The 20215-nt window shown below is 39.0% G+C and overlaps 1 pseudogene; it reads left to right on the plus strand.

The window, feature by feature from the left end:
- The first annotated feature begins 18804 nt into the window (after positions 1 to 18804).
- Positions 18805 to 19495, plus strand: LOC118720874 (annotated as a pseudogene).
- Positions 19496 to 20215: the final 720 nt, after the last annotated feature.

Genomic DNA, 20215 nt, shown 5'->3' on the forward strand with positions numbered 1-20215 from the left:
GCCAATACACACACTGCCTGCTTCATGAATACATGAATGTAGCCTGTTTTATCTTTTCTTGTTTCAGAACTAACGGTATTCACATAAGTCTGGATCTCCTTTTCTTTGGGGAAATAAGGCTGGCACCATCAGTCTCTGCCTTTACCTGTATCAGCATGGGGGAGAAAAGGCCAGCCCTTCACTATCTTTCGACAAAGGGTTGAAAAAAGTGAACAGGAGTGGAAAGGAATGAATACTAAGGCACATGCTGGAGCAGAGATTACCAGGTCACCATCCACCTGGGATAACGCCCCTCTCCAGCTGACAGCCACCAGTGATCTGGTTTCAGTCGCCAGCACCCCAAACTTATTAACTGACTCTGATCTCCTCTCTGTCTAATGCCAGGGGCCTCCCCCACCCCACCTTGCATCATAAGACTAGTTTATAGACCCCTTTGCTTCATCTCACTTTTTATACTGTTCTCTGATCCTACTCTGCCAATGACCCAAATGCCTCCAAAGGCACAACCCTGCCAGTGGTGATGGCAGTCCCCCTCTGACAGCTGGGATGTCCAGGTCTGACTGTAAAGCCTGCCACGGTACCACCGCCAGGGGCCCAGTGCACTGAAACACGTCTACATATCAAACAGAAGTTGGCTTCTACTGCTTCCTTTTTTTTCTCCCAATACTTTATATCCCATGGCCACCACAGTTATTTTGAAAGCGTATTTTTAGAGCGGGGTGATGACATTTAAATAAAGTAATCTCAATGAGAAGTTAGGGATTAATAAAAATGTAGCACAGAGCCCACAAGGTAGTACAATTGTAACAACTGGGGTTAAACTAGCAGTGAGCTCACCATGCAGTTTTGTTGAAGTGAATCATGTCTTCTGTCTACACTGGCCAGTAAAGTGGGCCCTTCAGAGTTGAACTGAACCTGATCTGCTCCGTGTAATCATGAGTCAGTTAGTTAACCTCTGCAGCACCTGACCATGGGAGCTCTGCGGTCTCTTTCAGCTCTAAAATTCCGTGTTCAAGGCTACACCTATTCGTGTAGGCACATTTCTCTTACAATGGGCTTTTCTGGTGAATTTTCACCCCAAAAAAAATGTTGTTTAGGTGGGTTTTTTTAAGCTAAAGAAATGCCAAAGTGGATATGGATCATGATATCCAGTGGAATATTTTAGTAGGAGTTAAATTATTCTCAGATCTCTTACAAAATTGGGTCTTTAAAGTTATCCCAAATTGCAGCCTCTCTTGCAATACCTAATTTTAATTGATAACAATTTTTTTTTTAAATAGACACTAATTTTTACCAAATGTTTCAGTATAGAATGGAATATTTTTCCCAAGATTAAAAGATCAGGTTGTGTCTGTACTGGTAAAATAAGTGATGATCTTTAGAGTGGTTATAGATAATGCTGATGTCCCCAAGCATCTGATCTTTCTTTAAAAAATGACTTGCCATCAGGAATCTTATGATTTAGTTGGGAAGACAGGACAAATTCTCACAAAACAAGAGAGCTCACAAACAATTGTTCAGTGAAATTTTGTGGATACAGCTCCAAACTAATTCTGCAAATAAGGAAATCAAAAACAGGTCTGCTTGCTTTGCAGATGTGGCTGAAACCCTTCATTTTAGCACTACCAAGCTTCTCTTCCATTGTACAGCTTTAAGTAGCTACATTTAAAAAGAATTGTGTTTTTCCCCCAAACTTGTGGCTATATGCAAAATCAAACAAGAATACCACTAGATTAAATTATTTTTGGTAGAAAATAATGCAGCTGAGTCAAAGCCCTTTAAAAAAAAAAAAAAAAAAAAAAAAAAAAAAAAATATGGCCTGGCCAGTGTGGCTCTGAGATTGAGTGTCAACCTATGAACCAAAAGGACAGGGTTCAATTTCAGATCAGGGCACATGCCCGCATTGTAGGCTTAATCCCCAGTAGGGGGCATGCAGGAGGCAGCCAATCAATGATTCTTCCTCATCATTTATGTTTCATCTCTCTCTCTCCCTCTTCCTTCCTCTATGAAATCAATAAAAAAAATTTTTTTAAGTACCAAGTATGGCCTATATATATTAATGATAACAAGTAAAATTAAGGGAGACAATAAAAAAAATAATGATCCTCTCACTAGTCTTGTAAACTAATTTATATATTTTAACCTTCTTAGAATTCAAACTGGAGCAACAGAAGACATATTTATTATTTGGTCCTTGACTATTTCATACTGCCTTGTATTCTTATTCAAAATAATTTCTGCTCCCACAAGTCTTATATTCATAAATAAATTTAATGCATGGTGAAAAAATGTTAACTATATAGTCTTTAATTAGTGCTTTTTATGAAAATTTTCTCATTTAAACCCCAAAACAAACCTGTGATGTATCATTATCCACCAAGATCCAATAGACACAAAAGCTAATGTTTCGTGAGCAAGTGTTCTATTCTAGATCCATGCTGAACAGTACAGTAGTTCCACATGAATATTTAAATTTTAAGTAATTAAAACTTCACTTTTTTATCACAATAGCCATATCTTAAGTGTTTAATAGCCACATGTGGCTAGTGGCAATGATGGAATGTTCCATATCTTTGCTGTTAAAGTTGGTAGCTACTAGTTTCTTGAAGCTACTGACCACTTGATATGCAGTGGGTGCCTGAGGAATTGAATTTTAATATAATTTTAATTAATTTAAACATCAATAGGCACGTGGGACTTATGGCTATCATCTTGGACAGCTCTGTCCTTTAATCCCCACAGTCCTTTAACCACCCTACTGCTCACTGAATCTAATGCCCCAGTCATCTCATCATTGCTACTAGCATCATCAGAGTAAAGAAGATCCATCATGGAGGAATGAAAGTAAAAGGATTAAGTAGCTTGACAAAAGTTTACTTGAAGCTGACCCTTCTCTTTGTTCTCAGTCCCTAAAGCAAGCTATGTTGGGGGTGGGGTGGTGTTGTTGGGGGTATGAAATTAAATCTAGCATGGAATCTATTTTCAACACTTCCTCGATATTCTGGAATTACCTCTTTGCATGAGAGCCAATAAAAGTGTATATAGCATATGTTTTCCACAGGATGCAATTTTTATAGTGCAACCAGATGAATTACAACATTGGTCAGGACGCAATTCTTCAGTGTGCTGAGTATTAGGCTGGGCAGGAGGGGGGCGCGGACAAGAAAAATAACTCAACGGAGGTCTGACACGGAGGGAGAGATGAACGGGCCTTCATTCTGCAGACACTTTTCCCCAACTTGAAACCTTTGCTTTATTATGTATTAAGGTATCTGAAGCAGCCTGTTTGGCTTCACTTGAGTTGTTTGTTTTGATATCAGTTTTTTATCTGCCTGACTTTTTATGCGGTTCTACTGGAAAATCTTGCCATGGAACATTTAACAAGAAGAGGAAGCAAGCTCAAAATTTTCCATTTACACACAGAATTACTGCACGTTTCCAGAGGTCTGAGAATATATCTTCCAAGTTTTATGATGGGATTGTGATTTCAACCATCGTTTCAAACAGATATTGTGTCTCTGTTCAGAAAATGCAATTCTAGAAAGCTGTATCAAACTCTAATGATAGCTTACACTTTCCGTGGCTGAAATAACAGCAGTAGCTAGTAGAACTGAGAGGAGTAGACAACTCTGTAATATAAAAGGGAAGTCGGCTCCAATCTTCCCAAGCCATTCTCAGTTCCCCCCAGCAGAATTCTCCCCACCCCCAAAAAAAGGAATGTTAAAAGAAAAAAACCTCATTTTAAATTTCAAGCATAGTGAGGGTTAGCTTATCCACGAGCTTATTCCAGACATTTGGGCTATTCTCCTGCTGCTGAGAAGGTAGGAACAGATCTCTGGTGAAACAGGTAGGTTCTGCCTCAGAGCTCTGGCACAAACTCCTTTCTGCTTTGGCCAATTCTAAAGAATAAACATGGCGACATCTTTTTACAAAACTACCTTCCTTTTAAACCAAAAATACCCTCTGAAAGCCAAGATGAAAATAGTTAAATACTACAGTGATCTATCTTGCACAACATATGTCTAAGTTGAACAGATCAGGAGAAAAAAATATATATAAAGGCGACTTCTCCAATCCTACCAATCTTTTACTTTTCAATTGATACACACACACACACACACACACACACACACACACACACACACACAAAGGGTTTTCTGAATGTAGGAAAACAAGTTTATAATTACATAATTATGCAGACACACCACAATTTTTCTTTTATGTTACCTTTATCTTTAAAAGCCAACAGACAGGGCTGTACTAAAAAGCAATAAAGCATGGGTAATTTAATACCAAATTACATCCATATTGAAAAGTTTACATGCAGTTGAGAGCAGACAGAGGTCAGCTTTTCAACAGGACTGTCTTTAATTGTGGCCATCAGTTTTAGCAATCCCGATCTCCGGATCAAAGACAGATATAATGGGCTTCCTCAACGCTGAATAGCGAAAGCAGACAGCAGGAATGGCGCTATCTGGCACCCAAAGGTCATAAAAAAAATTTGCCAGAAAGGGAATGTGTCTCATTGTAAAATTATATATCTAAGATAAAATGTATATTTATTAAATCATTCTTCCTCTCCCAGTTTTCAATGAGCTACTTTAAGTGAAGAATTTTTTTGTCACTCCACCACAGGTGCAAGGTTTTCCTGCTTTTCCACTAACAAATGTGCAACCTTTGTGTAAATCTTTATTAATTTTTCAGTTGCTTTCAATCATGATTTTCTGCAACCTGAAAAGCAGTCCCTCTTTTTTGAGGGAGAGCTATGTGAGCTGAAACTCCTCATTTATCCCCACTTCCCCCTCCCCCAAATCAAATGAGGAGTAAATTATCAGCAAATCAGATAGAAACAAGTTTCCTGGATCTGCAGATCCATTCTACAAATGAAGCAATTTCATCTCTGCTGGCTCCGGGGTGGGGAGGAGTGGCTTGGAAGGGGGGATTTTAAGTAGCCAAGGGGGACCAGAACAGAGATGCTAGCTGGCGAAGCATCCCCACGTTTGCATGCACAGACCACTCAAATCTGCACCAAGAGACTACTTGCAAGAATCCATCTTTTTTCACTTAACAAGATACAAAATATAAAACACATTTGCCTCTTATTAAACCTCTCCTGTAAGTGGTTCCAGGTCCACCATTTTTAAAGGGAGGAGAAGGGAGCGGAGACCCTCTTGGGAATTCCAGTGGAGTGACTGGAGATGAGGTACAGGCTGTGAGCCTTTATTACTTTAATTTTATTTTTTTCAAAAAGCACAGAAGGAATAACATTTTAAATCATTAGCATTTGCTTTAAGTAGTTATTCCTTCCAACTGTAAGAATCTCTGCTCCCAGCCCCCTTTCCCATTAGCACCACTCCCAGATCCTGCACAGAAATGCCCAGATGGAATTTCCCTCCACTGATCAAATGTGGAAGGTGCTTTTAAAGAATTTCAGGCTCCAAATCGAGGCAGCCACAGAAGAAACTGTAATCACCAGTTTTCCTTAAAGCACTGGAGAAGAAGGCTCTTACGTTTACGGTGCCTAAGACTGAAAGCTGACTATAGCACCTCAAAATTATTTCAGTGGCAGCAGTTACTATTATGATACAACATGGTCTCCTCTCTTTTAAAAAAAAAAAAAAAAAAAAGACTTCATAGTACCTCCCATTCAACTCAAAAGGCTCTCTGAGAGTGACATATGGGGCCCTTTTAAGTGGTGAACTGGAAACCTAAATTTTTTTAATGAAATAAAAGTAGTTGCCTTATTTAATGTAACATTACATCATTTTTTATCAAGAGAACAGCAAAAGATGAAGAAATCTGCAAAAATGGGAGAAGAAACTCCATTTCAGAGGTCATATTCAGACAGAAATGCTAATTAGATGGTTTATCATCTCCTGGGTTGGTTGTTGGTTGGCTACTCACAGACTCAAAAAGATATAAAATAAATCACTGAATATTTCTGTATTTCTACTTTGCCAAGAGAGATATTGGTTGAGGCAAGGTCTGTTTCATGATCTACAAAGGACATGTACCAAAAAGTACATGTTACAGGAAGACATTTAGCCATGTTACAGGGCGGAGTGTCCCTGCCACCCACCTTTTCTGTGATATTTAAGAGAGCAACAAACCAACCCAGAAACCTGTAACAGGTCAGTGGAATAGATGAGCTGTGCTATTTTGGCCAGCAATAATCGGGGGGTAGTATTTTACTTGCAGCAAGGCTTAACTAATGCAGTCTGTGGCAGTACACCGCCCAGACCTCCACAGAGATTGCACAGGTTTGCCTTCTGCACCAGTCACTCCGCTTCAATGTTGTATGACGGAGAGTTGATGGATGGTTCTCCCCGTGCCTGCTCATTCTCATCAGCATTAGAGCTTATTTGTTGGGCACCAACAGGGCACCCAGCACCATCCAATATACTATTGCAGCCAGGGGCCTGAAGTGAGGCATACCTTCCATCTACCTCAAAGAGAATTAAGGGCATTGCTGTTGGAAGCAGCATGTAAGTTAATAAAAAGAGCCAAGTGTTGGTACAAATACAAGACCTCATGCTTGTGCAATGTGTTAAAATAAAGAATGGTAATTATTGAGAGAGCCCAATGGGAAAAGGGAAATAGTTTCCTACAACAGAAAAGAAGAGTAATTTTCTGTTACAATTTAACAGAATTGAAGGGAAATGGAATTCAAGAACAAAGAGCCAAGGAAGCTATTCCAGGACAAAGCAGCAGGTGCTACAAACCTAGAGGACAGGGACCAACATCCTGCCCTTGCCTCAGAGACCCGGGGTTCCAATTGGAGAGGACATGTGGGATGGACAAAGCCTGTCCAAGGGGACACAGGCCAAACCCTGCCTAATGAAAATAAAGAGCTGTTTTCATATTAATTTTATATTTTAAATGACTTGGGAAATTTTCAGTCCTAATCAAAAATTCAAAAGCTTAAACAATAATGCAGAACACAGATTTTTTTATTTCAATGTCATGACAAACTAGAGAATCCTTGGTATATCCATTTCTTCACACTTGGAACAGATGGGATCACGAAGAACCACGTTATAGTGATACTGACTGACAAGATCTAATGAACACAATGTGGACATGGTTTAAATATAAAATCAAAACAAGATAATGAATCAAGAACATATTAATTCTGCAAGCTCGAGGAAGGTTGGAGATGCATTTCAGTTAATTCATTACCAAGCCTTTGTTTCCCCTCTTTGATGGGAGGCCCTGCAAGATAAATTGTGGTGCTCAATGAAACAATCCCCATGCTGGGATCTGTATTGTGTCTGCCTAATAATAACATAATAGCTAACACTTAGTATGCATGTCAAATTCTTTACACATATCATTTAATTCTCAAGCAATCCTGTTAGATCAGTACTATTTATTATGCTAATCTTACAAAGAAGTAACAAAAGCTACCTAACACCTGTGATACTATCTGGAGGTTTAATAGAGATTTCTGTTACACCTGAACTGACACAAACAAGATCAACCCATCTGAGATTTTTATTTATTTACTAGAGGCCTAGTGCACACATTCATGCATGTGTGGGGTCCCTCGGCCTGTCTGGTGATCAGTGCCAATCGGGGCTGGTGGGTCTGGGTGAGGGACTGCAGGAGGTTGGCTGTGGGAGTGCATTGACCACCAGGGGGCAGCTCTGTGTTGAGTGTTTGTCCCCTGGTGGTAAGTGCACGCCATAGCCACTGGTCAACCCGTCATTTGATCAACTGATTGGAATGGTCAATTAGGTTTTTCTATATATAGATTCTCACCCCACCTCTACCCCCAACAGCCAAACCTAGTCCCAAAGAGCAGAGCAGAGCCCCAAAGACCCTAGACCAGACTCAAACAGCTATAGCCAGTCCCAAAAGGCGAAACCTCTCTCCAAAGAGTGCAGCCTAGTTCTGAAGCCAAGCCAAGCCCCTAAGCAATCCCTATTCTTCCAGCAGGCCCAAGGAAGCCAGCCTCAGTGTGTCAGAGTGACTTCCACAGAGGCACCTCTCTCTGGAGAGTCAGTAACCTTTCAACCTCTGGCTCCTAGACCAAGTATGCTCATTTAAGGGTCCTTTCCTACAAGGCAATCTTTTGGACACTGGGGCTTCTCCATGGCTCAGGTCAATTTTCCTAGATTTTTAAAACAAAGAAAATGCCAATCTAAATGCATTCCAAAACTGGGAGTTCTTGTGATGCACTCCAAACCCCAGTCCCAATATCCAATTCACCACCAAATCCTTCAGTTCTACTTTTAAAGCAAGTTTTCTCAACCTTTTTAAAAGCCTGAAAATTAATAAGTATCCAACTCAAGAAGGTAGAAAATAAGAAGCCAAAGAGAATCAAGGGAAAGAAGTAATACAGATAAAAGAGAAATTAGGTAATATAAAACAAATACTAGAGATCAACCAAACCAAAGAAAGTTCTTTAGGTTAACCAGGTAGCTACTGTGGGCCAGTTTGGCTGATCTTTGAACTCACCTGGTGAATCGCCTGAGGCCAAATGGCCTCACTCACCTATATGGTGGTTTCCATCTTGGTTGGTCTAATGGGACCTCAGCTGGGACTGTTGGTCCTTGCTCCATAAGGTCTATCTATCTACCAGGCTCCTTCTCATAATCTCAGGGTTCCAAAGAGCATCAAGAGAGGGGAAAGCTCAAATATACAAGCACTTTTCAAGCTGCTGCTGTATATCACATTTGCTATTGCCCCATTGGTCTAAGCAAATCACATGACCAAGTCCAGAGTCAGTATGGGTTTGGCTAAAAGGAGGCAAGAGTATTACTGAAACAATCTACCACACCAAGTAACCATACCATTGGCTCTGGTCCCACAACTTGGTCTCTGCCATCATTCATTTAAATATGAAAAGTTAGGATTTGCTTTCTAGACAGCTGTTTGAGTCTAGTTACATTAGAATTCCTTATGGTAAATACTCCACAACATGCTTTATGGAGAAGAAAAAAAAAAGAGCACTAAAATTTTTTTAACTTGATGCAGAGTTTTAAAGGAAGGATACCTGCATAAGAAAAATTGGGCCCCAAAATGCAAAATTTTAAGGATCATGGCTATAAGCCATTGATGATAATGCCCAAAGAAGACACTTTGGAAGGTGAATTTGAGGGATTACTAAGAGTCCTTTTATTCAATCTGAGTAATTCACCAATCTTTGCTAATTATATTGGTCATCAACTACTTCATTAAAGAATGTTTTTGCTACAGCTGTCTGACAAACACTCTACCAATAGCCTTTATATAGAACAACTATATCATCAAGTGGCTCACCAGTAATAGTGCATAATTCTGTATAGACAGCCCCATCAAAATGGAATTATGCCTCAGTTTTCTGTAAGTAGAAAACTAGGAAAATCCTTAAGTCACCATCAGTGGTTTTCTCAACCAAGAAAGAAGGATAGCATGATGTTAGGCATTTTCCCCAAAAATTATTTTAATGGTAAAAAAAAAAAAAAAAAAAAAAAAAAAAAAAAAAAAAGATTGTGCTCTGAGAAAAACCTAATTTGGAACATACATTTTCCTGGCAGATTTTACATCAGAAAGCTTTGAATTTAAATATGAAAAGCTAGGATTTGCTTTCTAGACAGAATGCAATTCTAAAATGTCATGCAAATTTCTTTTTGGAAGAACAAATGCAAACATTTTGAGAAGAGCTCTAAGTGTGCACAGGGCTTTTGGGAAACCATGTGTAAAATACTATTTTGCCTGAGGCAATCTATCTCCCACATTTGTTGAGAAAGAAAATAATAGCCAATATTCTGTATGACTGTGTTGACGGTATGAATGGTTTTTATCTGTATGGCTCTTCTGCAGTTGCATGAGGCAATTCTTTGTCAGCTTTTCTGGGAGTTCTGAAAAATCATAGGATCCACAAACTGTGCACTAGACCATGTCTATTTTTAATATGTACCCTCCAGCACCTAGCTTAGAACTAAGCATCCTTTGGACACTCAAATACTTATTCCCTAACTACCACATTTACCAATACATTCTCCCTACAACCTCTGCTACTTTCCATATGCTGAGATAAAGGGATCTTTTCTTTTTTTTCTTCTTGTATACACACTCAAGAGTAATTTGCTTCACCCCTCTACCATAAACAAAACAAGTAATAGATTTGTGGGCATCGCTTTGTGTTCTGCTATCTTATCTTCTTGACTTTACCATTGTTTTTATTCTTTAGCATACACACATGTAGACACCTGGTACAGCCTTTAGAGCAGCCCTGCTCAATAGAATATCTATAATGATGAAAGTGTTTCATAGCTGCACTGTCCAGTATGGCAGCTACTGTTAGGTCTGATCAACTAATCGAACTGATACCCGCTCCCCTAGGAACTGACCTTTAGGCCACTTCACAATGGACATTCCACTTGCTTAGACCACATTCCACTTGCTAAGACCATTATCTCTTTCCTCCGGAGTTTCCCAGAATCTGTACTTGCACAGAAAATTCTCTGCCCAGAAAAAGCCCGCCGAGAGCCTTTAAAAACCTCTGACTCGCCCTCTTCTATTCCCTCGCCCATTCTACCCCTGAGGGAGGTAGCAGGAACTGAGGACACTGTGGTCAATTATGACAAATTTAATGTAATCACTCAAGGCCCTGACGAAAACCCAGCTCTCTTCCTCTCTTGTCTCACAGAGGCCTCACAGAGATTTACCACCTTAGATCCCACGCCTCAGAGGGAACCCTTCTGAACACCCATTTTATATCCCAATCAGCCCCCGACACACACCATAAACTTCGAAAAATAGACACGGGTCCACAAAACCCTCAAAAAGACCTCATTAACCTGATATTTAGGGACTTTAATAATAGAGATAAGACCCAAATCAAAAAAGAAAAGTGAGATCAGGACAAGGCTGAGGCCCAGAAGGAGGCCTTCCAGCTCCTAGCCCCTACTCTCATGACCCCCAAATGAAGTGCCAACCACAGGTAAGTCAGGGCTAAGCTTCCTCTGGGCCCATGCTTCACATGCAACAAGGAAGGACACTGGACCAAGTCCTGCCTAAGTCTAAGACCCCTACCTGGGCTCTGCCCAAGGTGTGGAAAAGGCCACTGGAAATCAAACTGTAGTCTGGCCCCTCTAGGTCAAACCTCAGTAAGGCCAACCTCTGGAACCAGTTTAAAGCTCCCAGATCTCCTGGGACTGGCCACCGAAGACTGAAGCTGCCCAGACTTACATCACCAGGACAGAGCCTTGGGTAACGATTGTGATGACAGTAAGCCAATCTCTTTTTAATTGACACTGGGGTCATTTATTCTTCCCTCCCCAAATATGCTGGGACTCTTATACCCTCCTCAACTCTCTATTATGGGGGTTGATGGGTTAATCTCACAGCCATTAGCCACCTCACCTCTACACTGGATTTTACTAAATATCCCCATTCACTCTTTCTAGTTCTACTTCAATGCCTGACCGGAGCTACTGTGCATCTCCTCATAAAACCCAGTTGTTCCAAATGATAGGCACCTACTTCAGTCTCACTTTTACCCCACAAAGCTGTGCCATTCCTTAGCCTATGAACGCCTTATCTCCTTCATGACTGTCCCCTCCTCTAAACAAGAAATACTTTCCTTTCTCGGGCTCGCTGGGTACTCTCGCCTCTGAGTTCCCAATTTTGGCCTTCTCGAAAAGCTCCTCTATGACATGACATAGCCAAGGGACCCCCTCATTGAGCCTTTAGATCCCAAGGCCAGCATTCTCACCCCTTTAATGCTCTGAAAACCGCTCTCACCTCAGCACCTTCCCCCCACCCTACCTTTCCCAAAGAACAACTTTCTTTACTGCCCATGCTTACTTCACAGTCTGCTACTATCAGAAGCTGAATACAGTATCACCCAAATAACATGCTATTTCCTTAGCATGTCATCTCTAAGGGAAAACGTGGCAGTTTTAAGTCCAAGCAGCTGGAGGTCTGTAAACTGAAGCCCTAGAACAGGCTGTAGGGCCTGCTTCCTCCCTATCTCATTCTTTTCTCCAGCATTATGTGCCTACCAGTATAGATAATTTTCCAAAGTCTCCTCTGGCAGTTTAAAAGCTTTCAAGCATTGCTGGGTTAAATGATAAACATCTAAATATTTCAATAAGTTTTAAGTTCACCTGATTTTAGCTTTTGTTACAGAAAATCTACAAAATAGATTTGGAACTGTTAATGTAATGTCTTGTGCTTTGTTAAAGGTAGGTTTCTTAAAAGTGAGAATATTCATAAATGTCAGTCTAAGAAATGCCGGCTATTCACTTTTTGGTAATCATTTTGGTTATCATTGGAAAATTAAGATTTCTAAAAGTTAAGAATTCTAATTAAATTGGAAAAAATTGTATGGTTTTGATAATAGTGGGTATGAGGCATAGACGTGCATTTTGAAGGGAAAAGAAAGTGAGTTATATAATAATGTTTGTGAAAGTTGTAAGAAGGTTTGTGAAAGTTATAGAAGGTTTATAGAAAAAAAATGTTAAAAGGCAGTTATATAAATGACACAGGCCAGTAAGCCAGGACAAGAAGAATAGGGAAACTGGGATAGTAAAACAGCAGTTAGCAACTATCTATAAAATCCAGATGCCAAGCAGTTTGCAGCCATCTAGAAAACATTATTTACCCTAAACCAAGAACACTTAAGAGTAAATGATTTGATGTTAAACCTCATTTTGGTATATTAGACTATAGTCCTCCAAATGTCTCTTTCCTTCCACCAGACCATTTATCCTAATTCTTGTTCTTCTAGTGTTTGCCCTAGTAATATTAAAATTTATAAAACAGTCTGTTTCCAACAGGTTACAAGCCCTACTTGTACTCAGGAAATACCAACATTAGACACCATCATACCCTTCTTTTGTGCCCAGATCTCATTGTTCCTTTGATCCTCAGAGCAAGGATCATGGGCCAGGTATAAGTATAGAAGCTCACTGGGCCAGAGAGCTCTGAATGCTAGCAAGGGCAAAAACTGAGAAAACAAGAATCTCACCACCAGGGTAACCTATCCTCCCCTAGCAAATAACTAGTCAGGTAACTAAGACCCCTGATATTTCCTCCCTAAAGATAACATCTAGACCTTAGTGTATTTCAGCTCCAGGCCCACAAAAACAGCAAAACCAGACAAGTGATTTATGGCAGCCTCAGGACCAGCTTTTACCTCCCAAGTCACTCAACAGGACCATTTTTGAGCTTTTACCAATGGGGAAATCATGCTGCTGCAACCCCTCATCTAGCCAACTACTATCAAAGTCCATTCCCCTATGATCTTGATGTCCCACCTCAGCAGTAAGTAAATATGGAAGATATAACCTTCGACCCTATTCCATAAAACAGAATGGCTGGAATGTTAGGTCAGATCAAAAAATCAAATTGATACTCCCTCCCCTGAGAACTCCCCTGTAGGCAACTTCACAATGGACATTCCACTTGCTTAGACCACATTCTACTTGCTAAGACCATTCTCTCTCCCCTCTGGAGTTTCCCAGAATCCGGCCCTGCCCAGAGAATTCTCCACGCAGAAAAAGCCCGCCTAGAGTCCTTTAAAAACCTCTGACTTCCCCTCTTTGGGTGCTGGCGCCATTTGGGGGCTCAGCCCATCTGGTATTCAGATGACCTAATAAATCCATTATCCCTTACCACTTTGGCAGCCTCATGCGTTCCTCCTTCGGCAACCCTAACAGCTACTGGCTATGTGCAAAATAATTTTTCCATGTTATTTTATTGTAATTAATATACTTTAATTTTAATTAATTTAAATTTAAATAGCCACATGTGGCTAATAGAATACCATAATAGACAGCACAGATTTATAGTTTTAGATAAAGTATTTTTTAAATTCAACATTATTAGAAAAAGAATTGAATTTGACCTCCTTCTTTGCTTTTCTCTGTATAAATCTGGGCTGGTCACTTAGCACCTATGACCCCAGTCTTCTAATTTGTAAAATGACAATAATAATATCTATGTACTTGGTTGTTGTGATGATTATAGGAGATTAAGATTATAGAGTAGCAACTGATCAATAGAAAGTAGTGCCCTTCCTTTAAAAAAAAAAATCTATAAAATGGAATTCAGAAAAAGCATTTCTCAGAGCAATTCTAATAAAATCAGATGATTATAAAACATTTATAAGCTATGAAATATTAAATAAATATGAAGTATTGATTTCCTTAACATAAAAAAGTTTAATGTATATTTTTATTTCTTCCATCATCACTATCAGCTTAGAATTTTCTGTTCTTTCTGGAACTTTGGCATATCTCTAAACCCAATATTTATATTTCCTTCAAACATTGTAGTGCATCACCTTTGCCAAAGAATCCATGAACTCTGTTGTCTGTAATCCCCCTCTACATTTGTTTTTGCCTCCTCACCTTTTGCTACTCTGACTTTCTCTGTGGTTTTGAATACTTACAAAGTACTAGAACTTTCTCAGTCAAGTAAACAAGTACAATCTCACATGATTTCTTTAAATGATAAAGATGATGGCAGAGAGTTTGTTATATTCTCATGCTTCCTTTTTAATGTTAAGATTTTCCATCTGCTGATTTAAGTTTCCTCTATGCTTCTACAAACCTCAGTTTCCTCCCATAAATAATACAGCTCCTGAGGTATATTTATTAGGAGGCTATAATAATATTTTAGAAAGCAATTTAGGAAATTTGGAAAACTCACTGAAAACACGTCTGCTGGAACATAAAGAGTAAAGGAAAGCTTTCTTCTGAATATGTAAAATGCCTTTGGATATAAAGATGACAAAGCAGGAATTTAAAATAAAACAACAAAACATATCCTGATAGTGGGAGACTTGCTCTGGACCTGGTAGAGAAAAAATATTTTAATTGTCTCATTTAGCTTATAGACAGGTAACTATTAATAAGGTAGGAAGCCCACCTCAAGGCACAGAAAATTATAAAAGATAAAATATGAAACACAAATGGGAAAATGCCAAGATCTAGTAAATCTGATTTTAAAACAGGTATATATGATCTTTTATTCATCTCTGTACGTTAGAAATATTTTACAATACAAAAGTAGACAAACTTGTAATAGATAGTTTCTCCAGTAGAGGGAAAAGTAATTAAAAGTGGGCAGGATACTTCATACCCATTAAAATGACTATTATCAAAAGAACAGAATAAAACAAGTAATACTGATAATATAAAGAAATTGGGAATGTAAATGGTGCAGTTGCTATGCAAAACAGTTTGGAAGTTCTTCAAAATGCTAAATATAATTTTACCTTTTAAAATATATTTTTATTACTCTCAGAGAGGAAGGGAGAGGGAGAGAGAGAGAAACATCAATGATGAGAGAGAATCATTGATAGGCTGCCTCCTGCACACCCCACACTGGGGATCGAGCCCACAACCTGAGCATATGCCCTGACCAGAATCGGACCATGACCATCTGGTTCAAAGGTTGATGCTCAACCACTGAACCACGTTGGCCAGGCCAAAATGCTAAATATAAAATTACACTGTGACCCATATGAATTTAAAGGAGGGTCTCTAACTGATACTTTTATGCCAGTGTTCACTAGGGTATCGTTCACAATGGACAAAAGGTAAAAATAAGCCAAATGTCAATCAAAAAATTAGTAGAGAAATAATATGTTTTATATACATACAATGGAATATTATTCAGCCTTAAAAAAGTGATGATATTCTGATACATGCTACAACATGGATGAACCTTCAAGACATTATGCTAAGTAGGACAGGCACAAAATAAACAATATTGCATGAATCCAATTATATGAAATACCTAGAAAGTAGGTTTCTCATACAGGAGAATTACATAGAAATTATACAGAAAATATAAGTTACCAGGGACTATACGGAGGGAATGAAAAGCTATTATTTAATTGAGTATAAAGTTTGTATTTGGGCTGAGGAAAAGATTCTGTAAATGAATGTAGTAAATGGTTACATTATACTGTAAGTATACATATTAACACTGTATTCATACACTTAAAATGAATAAAATATGAATTTTATATTATCCATATTTATAGTATTTTTTTAAATCAACACTCAGGAAGGAAAAAAAAAAACACCTCAGCAGGAGAATCTAGTAAGGCATAGAGCAGGCAGCAAAACCTCAAACATTACCCTCCTGTGGAGAAGGTTTACATTCTAGTAGAGAAGACAGGTGATACATAAAAGCAGATGTGTGAACTGATAACCAGGGCTTGGGAGGTGAAAAAAGTAGGGAAATATTGGTCAAAAGGTACAAACTTTCAGTTATAAGTTTAACAAGTTATGGGAATCTAATGAACTGCATGGTTGACTATAGCTAATAACACTGTGTTATATACTCGAAAACTGCTAAGAAAGTAGATCTTAAATGCTCTTACCCCCAAAAGAAGTGGGAATTATGTGATGGTCTGGGGGTGGTAGCTAATGCAATGGTGGTAATCATTTTATAATACATCAATGTATCAAATCAACAAAAGCTGTATATCTTACACAATTTGTTATGTTAATTCTATCTCAATAAAAGAACCTGGATAAGAAAAAAAGCAAAATTTGGCAGGAGGAGGATAGTTTGGAAACCCTGGAAGGGAGAGAAGAAAATATGGACAAAGGAATTCAGCAAAATAGGGAAATAGAGAGAAATGTCAATGATGAGAGAGAATCATTGACTGGCTGCCTCCTGCACTGAGAAACAGCCAGTGGGACATCCTCAGGTGACCAAGGAACAGTTAAAAAGAATGAATTTTAGTATATAATTTTAGCTCATTCCTCACTATGCAATATAACCCCCCCTTTGATCTTCAAACCTTCCCTGAAATTCTGCCACACATTGCAGACATGTTCCTCTGGTGATAAGGAGTGAGGAAAGAGGAACAGTGACCAGCTGATAAGCAAAGTGTGGCATAAGCAATAAAATAAATAAATAAATAAATAAATAAATAAATAAATAAAAATTTTAAAAAATAAAAATAAAATTTAAAAAACAGAGACTGAACTGAGATACCCAGGAAATTCTGAAACTTCACTTTGACTATAATACCTCAAAGATTCTCAGAAAATTTGAAGTTATATAGGATTTTAAACAGATACAAATAAAGATTTAAGTACAATGCTGGGCTCCAAGAAGACTAGGACAAGCAGAGCAAGGCAGGTGTCTGGAAGTTCAATGCAAAGAACACGAACCAAAAGCATCTATAAAAGTCCGAGATGGGGAATAAAGCCGAGGGCAGCAGAATCAAGGTACTCAAACTTAAAGGAATTCACTGGTTTTTATGTAAGAGGGATTATATACGATTCATCTCAAGGCAAGAATTCTGCTCAAGGGTAAAGTGGGCAAACAGGAGACTCCAGCTGCGATAGAAAACACTTACCAAGATAAAGTTACCCATTTTGGCAGAAAGATCTCAGCCACTGGGTCCTTGTGCAAGGCTATTGGTCTTATTAAAAACGGTGATCTTAGTGAAGAACATTAAGAAAAGGCCAGTAGCCCCACCATCCACGCAAATGGTCTGAGCAGCTGAAAGTTTAATGGAAACATTAAAGGAAAAAAACAAGCAAGAGACCTCTTAGAATCACAATCAGCATTGGGAAGAGGAGAGTGCATGCTTAGGCTGCTCCAACTCGGGAACAATCAGAGCCAACTGCAGGGCAAAGTTGGAAGCTTTACCCAAACTGCACACAAACCTGTGAGGGAGGATGGAAGCCTCACTAGCACGAGGGGCTTCTGACCAAACACTGAATAAACAATAATCTACTCTAACCCCAGAGGCATCCCCTAAGTAGCCAGGCAAAAGAAAAAAAGAAAAAGAAAGAGGGGAGGAGAAATCTTAGCAAGGTCATCCGAGGATACGTACACACCGCAAGAGAAATAGACTTTGCAGAATTACTTTAGTCAAGATACTAAACAAATACACAAGCAAAATGAGGAAGCAACAAAATACCCCAGAAGGTGAGGATCAGTGTCTAAAGTTGCTAAAATATATTATCTGATCCCCTGGTACTGAAAATTATAAGATATGCTAAGAAACAGTATAGTGCAATTCATATACAGGGGGAAAAAATCAAGCAACTAAAGTTTTTTCCAAGAGGCCCCGATGGCAGATTATGTAGACAAAGACTTTTTGAAAAATTAGCTATTATGAATATGTTAAAAAAAAAAAAACTAAGGAAATAATTATTAAAGAATTAGAAGATAAAATGGAGAATATCAACAAAGAGACAGATGCTATTAAAAAAAAAACAGACAGAAATTCTCAGTTGGAAGTACAATAATTCAAATGAAAAATTCACTAGAGCGGCTCAATAACAGAGCACATAAGGAAGAATCTATAAACTTGAATAGAGATTAATAGAGAGAATACAACCTGAAGAGCTGAGAAAAACATAATAAATAAAAATGAAAAGAACCTCAGAAAAATGTGGGATACCATTACATGAATTAAAATACATGTAACAGAACAACCAGAAGGAGAGGTGAGAAGGAAAGGAACAGAAAAAATATTCAAAGAAATAATAGCTAAAAAGCTTCCCAAATTTGATGAAATAAATTAATTCACCAAAAAAAACCACCTCAACTAACTTTAAGTAAAATAAACTTAAATGATCCACACCCTGACATCAAAACCCAAAAGTTGAATTCCAAAGAAAATGGAAAAATTCCCGAAAGCAGCAAGAGAAAAACAACTCATCATGTAAAAGGGAACCCCAACATAATTAAGATCAGACTTCTCATTAGAAACAGTGGAGGCCAGAAGGCAGTAGGATGGCATATTCAAGGTGCTGACAGTACAAAATTGTGAACCAAGAATATTCTAACCAGAAAACTACATTTCAAGATAAAGGTTTCGGCTGCCATATGGTGAAATTCTCCCTTCAGCAGATCCTCAACAGCCACTGCTTCATAAGAGAGAAGAAGGGGAATAAACCAGCCTCACCATGCTGCTCACCAGCCTGCACAGCAGCAGCAGCCACCCACAACCACAAGAGTTGCAGGGTCTCCCTTAACTGCTGTAGTAACCTGGATCCAGGGCCTCAGTGGGGATCCTGATGTTCCTCACCCTCCCCTGAAGATCCTAGGTGGGTAAGGAAACAGAGAGGGATCACAATTTTTCAGTTAATTAATTTTACTCTATAATAAGCTGAATGTAACAGATGAAGTGACATCTAATAAGAAACCGAGAATTCTCAAGGTCCAGACCAGGCTTTACAGATGTCAAACACATTAACTGGAGGGCAGTGCTGAGCAGCAGTTGCCTCTACATGGAGATCCCAGGCAGTGCTCTGCCTGAGGGGAGCAAAGGCAGCTTCACAGTTCTTCTGGAGTTTGTGGAGGAGCGGATGCACGTGACCATGTCTTCATCTGCTTCCAAAAGAACCATGATCACAGAGCAACTCTGCTCCATACCCTCAGCTTTACGGGCTTTGAGATTGTGAAAATGAAGCATCCCCTTTTCCCCAAGAGACCTAATGCTTGCTTCATGACCTGTACATTTGAGAGTCTTCTGAGGCGGACAAGTAGCAGCTGCACTACCTGTGCCCCTCCCTGACAGACCATTACAGATTGTCCTCCCTTTGTGTGTCTCGCTTTATGTTGGTGGTATGACCAACTGCTGCACTGGATTGCAAATGCCAGGCCTGCTCCCTTCCTCTGGGTTTGTCAGCATCTTGTAACTGTACAAATAAATGCTCACTCCAAATTAGTGATATATTTCTTGAAGTTTAATATTGTGTTTGTGATACTTAAGTATGTGCTTTAATTCTAAATAAAATTTACAATAAAATATTATTGGTAATAATGAGATATTTCATAATAAAAAAAAAGGTCAGTCTATCAGAAATACATAACAATGATAAAAAATTAAAAAAAATATGTGCACCTGACCAGGGAAACATAAAGAATTCAACAACAGAGTGAGTCTTCAATACCCCACTTTCAATTATGAACAGATGATCAATAAGAAAACAGAGACTGAAGCAATGCTGTAAACCAGGGGTCCTCAAACTTTTTAAAGTGTGGGCCAGATCACGGTCCCTCAGAGAGCTGGAGGGCCGGACTATATGAACTACTAATTCCTACTGTAACACCTCGGCTGCGCTCACTGCCCAAAAAACCTGGCGGGCCGGATCAGACTCCTCTGCGGGCTGCATGTGGCCCGCGGGCCGTAGTTTGAAGACGCCTGCCAGTGTAAACCAACTACCTGTAACAATAATTTATAGAACACTTCACTCAACAACAGCACACGTGGAACATTCTCCATGCACCGGGC

This window comes from Pipistrellus kuhlii, unplaced genomic scaffold (assembly GCF_014108245.1).
Source record: "Pipistrellus kuhlii isolate mPipKuh1 unplaced genomic scaffold, mPipKuh1.p scaffold_m20_p_17, whole genome shotgun sequence".
NCBI lineage: Eukaryota > Metazoa > Chordata > Mammalia > Chiroptera > Vespertilionidae > Pipistrellus > Pipistrellus kuhlii.